The following is a 6,000-nucleotide window of genomic DNA, read 5'->3' as shown; positions in this document are numbered from 1 at the left end:
CTCCCTAAGGCGAACCAAAGGGTATCCGAGGGACGCCTGCCCAGCTCTCGCCAGGACTCACTACAATCCATCATTCAAAAGCCCGAAATACTTTAAGTAACTTCAATACATAATTAAAATACTTCAAATATCTCACACTTACAAATATGTAGCTTTCCAAGCTTAAATACAATCCAACGGAAAAGGGGTACAATAGCAATCCATTATAATATAACTTAAAATCTTCAAAAGAAAACAATCTAGTACTACACACGAGTACCTTTGGTCTCGAACCCTGTAAAAGAAAACCACAACGTGGGATGAGCTACACAGCCCAGTGAGATTCCAAGACACTCTAACAATTCAAATAAATCAATTAAGTTGGGCATATCATATGCATGGTTCAAGGTTACACAATGGCATGTTATCATGAGGTGATGATCACTGTACGGGTAATTTGAGACATGTATCATGGTATAAGACATTTATCATGAGACAGTTATCATGGTTCAAGACATTGGCATGTATAGTTCACGAGTAATTGGAGCTTATTACCGGTGCGAGTAATTCAGCATATTACAGGTAGGGAGCATTAACATGAAACAGGTACCATGATATGAGTACATTGAACATTTAACAGATATGGAGCATACCGCAGGCATGGCTCAGGATTTCATGTTGACATTTTAGCATGAAACAATTATGATGATACAAGGTAAACATATACTGTAGGATACGGTGTTCCAGTGGAACTCTGTCGGTCATCTGCACCTTATGACTTTCGGATCCCCTCGATTTGACTGGCCATCACCTTATCCCTCCAGTGGTAATACTCGAGTATACCGAAACGGTGTCCCAAGGTTCCAACCTACCCGACCGAGCCCAGTCCTGGCTCGAGTAGGTTAGTACCATGAGCAGAGCCCAGTTCAGCTTAAAGCTTACAACATGCACAGGTAACCAAGTAATTCGATAAAAGGTAAAATTCATCATTTGGGTAGGTCGAGTGAGATAAAGTACACACTCGTCTAACAATAATGGACAGTTTCATGTAACATGTGATTCATGATAATCAAGTAACCAAGTGGATACTTAGCACATAAGCACGTAAGCAATACAAGTTGATTTCATGGGAGCATGTAATTCACGGATATCGAATAGTCAAGTAGATTGGAAATCATGTGAGCAAATAGTCAAGTAATCAGGTAGTAATGTCGGTTGGTAAACGGTTCACTGTTAAAGGTTGACGGTTAACGGTTAACGGTTAACGGTTAACGGTTAAGTAGTGACGGTTAATTGACAGGCATTTGTCATATGAATAGGCCATCATTGGCCGTTATCCTATTTTTAGCATGTGAGAGTCGAGGAGATTCACTCCAACGACGTATGCAACCTCAGCATACTAAGTCATGTTATTCGATCATTTCCAAGCATGAGTTATTCATCTCAAAAGAGAACGAGTGCGATAAAGTACACACTCGACTCCATTTTTTTGAAAATCGAGTAGGCTAAGCAAGCAATCTAGCAAGTTAAGCATGTATCGAGTTCATATGGTCATTTGATATGGTTAATCATTTAACCAATTCATGTAGATATACAATGCAAGTATACATTCCTTAAATAGACATGAGTATGGTAAATACTCAACACATAGCACTTAACACTTAATAATCATGAAATAAGCATGTCCTAGACTTATTCAATTACGTATTTCTATATGGAACACTCCCCTAGTCAAAACAAGCGAGTAGTTCTCCAACAAGCGTTTGGGCGTCCACTTCGAGTTTCTCTTGAAGGTCTTCTTGAGCGCCTGAGCAATTAACCATCAACTATTATACACTATCACTTAGAACCCCTACTTATCAAAGAAGGTTGTACAATCTAAAGAGAATTCATGAATTGGATCTTAATTATTCACAATCGAGGCTCAAGAGTGAAGTTTTAAACTCTAAAGAGAAAGACTAGCATTTTTCATGAAATCGAGTTCAAAATGTTCAATCGATATCGAGAAAAGAAGGCAAGTTTCAAAAATCTTATTTTCTAAGAATTTGACAAATTTCAGCTTTGGGTATCGATTTTAGAAAAATTATATCTTGCATTATATAGATCCAAAATTGGAAAACTTAATACCATTGGAAACCTCTTCAAAAGTACTAAAATTTCTTAGAATATACTTTTCCATGATTCCAAATGGATGACATTCAAAAGTTGGCTCAAAGTTATTGCTTTAGAATACCAAGACAGTTTCAAGATTGGTTTTTGGGCAACTTTGAAAATTCGGTAAAATTCACACGTTGTAAATCAGCCTCCAAAATTTGTAACTCAATTAGAGTTACAATCAAGGTTTAAAACAGAACAAGCGGAACGAGAATCGGAGTTTTGAGCATCAAGCTATAGTAGCTCCAAGTTGCTGAAAAAGTTAAGACTGTTGGGCTATTTTCCAGGTTTGAAGACTAGATTCGAAGTATCATTTGGTCATCGAGTTGGCATTGGAAATACATCAAACTTGGTACACGAAATCTTCCATGTGTGAACAATATTTCTACCAAGTTTCATACAAAAACTCTCACGGTAAGGTAGTCAATTAAACAACCAAAGTTTATGAAGAGTTTCAAGGCTAAACTACCTTCTCACTTTTCTTTTGTTTACAAACTTTTTGTACCATGAAATCAGTTCCAAATCTCTCCATTATTGAAACCAAGAGTTCATAAACATCTACTGAGCAATTTAAAGACCATTGACATCCAAATTTTCGAAATAAAACTCCCCAAATTAGATTTGACCATTTGGCTAAGAGAAAACGAAAAGTTTTCCAGATTCGATGAGCGAATTTTGTGACATCATTTGCATATCAAAATGGTCTTAGAATATTACCAAATTTGGTACAATTAAACCTCCATATGAGGATTACTCTTCTATCAAATTTCATTTAAAAATTCACATGGGAAGGTAGTTAACTAAACCATCAAAGTTCAAGAAATTTCCCCAATGTAAACTGTCTTTTAGCTCTTCTTTCCTTTTCTAAACATTTTGACCAAAGCAACCAATCCAAATCTGGTTTATTTGTGAAACAAATTCCAAGAAACATCTAATATAAAGTTTGGTAGATGTTGGACATCAAAGTTTCCAAAACAACAAGTCCCAAATCATTGTTAGTTACAAATCTGTCCAAGTGGAAAATTCTATCACTGTAGCAGTTTCGAACTTTGGCCACAACTCACTCAATTCAACTTGGAATTGGGCGTGGTTGATGGCATTAGAAAGCTCTCTCATAAATATGAATTTTATCAGAAGAAACCATTTTCAAATTCTATCCACAAACAGCTCGTTTTTTAGCATCAAGATACAAGTCCTGTCCTGTCTCCTGGAGAGAAACGAAACAGGACAGTGATTTTCAATCGAATGGTGTGATTCACTCAAGTGGAACCAGAACGTGAAATTGGTACCAATGGAAAGCTGGAAATATCTAGTTTCCAATTCCACAAACGGCACTTGATTTCGACATCGGAGCAAAGAGTTATGGCCGATACAAAATGACTGCCTGGGCAATACGGGATTCATTTTCCAGTTTTCCTAACTTTGGAAATCAACTCATTTGACCAACCAAATCATGTTATTTTTCAATGAAATTTTGTACACAACCAATATAACATGTAAACAATGTAATTAAGCCATTAGAACATCAAAATTTTGCACATGAGTGGTCGGACAAGGCAGGGGTAAAATCGGAAACTTTTGCTTCTTGCACCCAATGAAGTTTCTATTAATTACACACCATTAATCCATCATTTTAACCACTAAACCAACAATATATCCATCATCAATCATCAAATCGGCAACAACCCAAGAGTGGGAGTTCATAGAGCCCACTTTCACATTTTTCCAACAATACCAAGTCATCTACTTACATGCAAGTGCTTAAAGATGCATATCTACCACCATAAATCAAGTTTAAGGTGATGGATCATGTTATACCTTCTTAATATACTAGATCAGAATTTTTGGCCCTCAAAATGCTCCAAGAAACCGTGATTTCCAGCACCCTTTTTGCAGCTCAAAATGGTGTCCAAGAGTGGATCTAAGTGTGTATGAAATTTGGTAGGATTTGGATGAATATTGGTGAGGTTTTTGTGAGAAGAAATTTTGAAACTTGGAGGTGGAGAGAGAGAGAAAGCTGGCCGGCTGTTTGGAGCTCAAGAGAGAGAGAGAGTGATCAGATTTTAGCTTCCAAGAGAAGATACTAACTTATGGCCACAAATCACCCATTAGTCAACTCACATTAGGGTGCGTTTGGCGCGATTCGGGCTCGATTCCTCTTACGTTTGTTTCACTAGTACACTAAACCTCTAATGCACTTATATTCATATAAATATTATTCACTCTTAATTGTCCTAAAATAAGGGTCTAAAGTTCCTCAATTTAAATCGCGCGTGTGAAAACGCGTATCTCCAATTTAAGCGCGATAACGCGAAACTTCCGAGAAATTCTTATATCGATAGTACTAATAACTATCACTTGAGTATTTAATCATTAAAATACCTAATTTAGGTCTATTATACAAATCTCCAATATTCCAAACTTATTGTGCTCTCAATCGGTCAAGATTTCCAAAGACGTGTTCACTATCTTCACTAAACGAGCTCCCGGAAATTTCTTTTCGATACAAGTCACTTTAAAAATATAATGAAACTATATTTTCATGTAATTAGGGCCCAAGAGTTTAGAAAATAATATTCGGAATAAAAGGCCAAATAAATAATTAAATAAGCTAGAAATAGGAGATTAAATATGTAAATTTTGCGAGTCCTCACAACCTCCCCTCCTTAAAAGAATTTCATCATCGAAATTCATACCTTCTGTAATCTCAAACAGCTCTGAACCATGTGGTGTGTTCCTGTCATGCGTTCTTTCAGACGCCACTGATCGGTTTCTCCTTCCATTGACTTGTCGAGGGACAGTTCCATTTCCTTGTCGTGGATACCTCATTGGGCAGTCATGAACTTTATGGTTGGTACTCCCACACCCCATACACTTTCGTCCCTTTAGCCAACAGTTTTCTTCAGTGTGATTCGTCCTTCCACAATATCCACAAGTCGGACGAGGTATTGTGACCTGACTTGCTTGCGAGGTTTTCTTTGATCGTGTCTGTCCTACTGGAGTCCCTCGCGACATGGTTCCTTTTGGTTCCTTTATCATGAGTGGTGCAGGAAGTAACAGTCCTACTCCATCCACTTCTTTTCTAACTTTGGGTGGTGGTCCATTTTCTCCTAATGTACTGTCATATGCATCTCTTTTCCTTGCTTGAAAAGCCCTCAGTTGAGATTTTGTACTTTCTACCCTTTGCGTTTTTTCGAGAGCGTCACTAAATGTTTCAACCTGTGCTGCGGCAAGGGCATCTTGGATTTCCAAATCTAATCCTTGGATAAACCGTCTTATTTTCTTCCGTTCAGTAGCCACCAATTCTGGGGCATATACATATAACTTCGTAAAGCATGTTTCATACTCAGCTACGCTCAAAGTTCCTTGACGAAGCTTTATAAAATCATCTTCTCTCTTTTCTTGGACAAGTGGAGGAAGAAACTTCTCATTAAATTCACGTACAAAGTTTACCCAAGTCCTTAGGGTTTGATCTTTTTCCCACTTGTTCCTTATAACATTCCACCAGGCTCGGGCTGCTCCTTCAAGTTGAAATACAGCAAATGTGACTTGTCTCTCCTCTGTGTAATCCAAGGCATCGAATATATTTCTTATATTCTCTAACCAATTCTCAGCCACCTCTGGATCAGATCCTCCAGCAAACTTGGGCGGGAAAAATTTCTGAAACCGCTCTAAAGCTCGATCCTCCCCTATTTCTTGGTTTCCACGTTGGTTTCCTTGTCCAACACCTTGACCTTGTTGAGCTACTAAGAGCTCTAGGATATCCGTCATGCGAGTTAAAACTTGTCCCATTTGGTCATTTCCTCTCCCAGCACTTAGCTCAGTATTTTGGTCAATATCAGATCCATTATCTACTCTTTCATTTCG

Source organism: Coffea arabica, chromosome 5e (assembly GCF_036785885.1).
Source record: "Coffea arabica cultivar ET-39 chromosome 5e, Coffea Arabica ET-39 HiFi, whole genome shotgun sequence".
Taxonomy (NCBI): Eukaryota; Viridiplantae; Streptophyta; class Magnoliopsida; order Gentianales; family Rubiaceae; genus Coffea; species Coffea arabica.
This window is presented reverse-complemented; position numbering follows the sequence as displayed.